Source organism: Triticum dicoccoides, chromosome 5B (genome assembly GCF_002162155.2).
Source record: "Triticum dicoccoides isolate Atlit2015 ecotype Zavitan chromosome 5B, WEW_v2.0, whole genome shotgun sequence".
NCBI classification, from domain to species: domain Eukaryota; kingdom Viridiplantae; phylum Streptophyta; class Magnoliopsida; order Poales; family Poaceae; genus Triticum; species Triticum dicoccoides.
Window position 1 is genome coordinate 594,195,391 of NC_041389.1, and position 851 is coordinate 594,196,241.

Genomic DNA, 851 nt, shown 5'->3' on the forward strand with positions numbered 1-851 from the left:
GCCAAAAGCCTAAGCTTGGGGATGCCCCGGGAAGGCATCCCCTCTTTCATCTTTGTTCATTGGTAACTTTACTTGGAGCTATATTTTTATTTGCTACATGATATGTGTTTTGCTTGGAGCATCGTGTATTATATTAGTCTTCGATTTTTAGTCTACCACAATCATCCTTGCTGTAACACACATTTTGGGAGAAGCCTCCTTGATTGAAATTTATTAGAATACTCTATGTGCTTCACTTATATCTTTTGAGCTAGATAGTTTTTGCTCTAGTGCTTCACCTATATCTTTTAGAGCACGGCGGTGGATTAATTTTGAAGAAATTGTTGATCTCTCATGCTTCACTTATATTATTTTGAGAGTCTTTTAGAACAGCATGGTATTTGCTATGGTTATAAATTGGTCCTAGAATGATGAGCATCCATGTTGGGTATAATAAAAACTATCATATGAAGTGAATTGTATGCTATGATCAACTTGATACTTGATAATTGTTTTGAGATAGGGAGGTAGTGATATTAAAGTCATGCTAGTTGGGTGATTATGAATTTAAAGAATTATTGTGTTGAAGTTAGCAAGTCCCGTAGCATGCACGTATGGTTGAAGTTGTGTAACAAATTTGAAGCATGAAGTGTACCTGGCTTGTGCATCCTTATGAGTGGCGGTCGGGGACGAGCGATGGTCTTTTCCTACCAATCTATCCCCCTAGGAGCATGCGCGTAGTGCTTGGTTTTTGATGACTTCTAAATTTTCGCAATAAGTATATGAGTTCTTTTGACTAATGTTGAGTCTATGGATTATACACACTTTTACCTTTCCATCATTGCTAGCCTCTTCGGTACCGTGCATTTCCC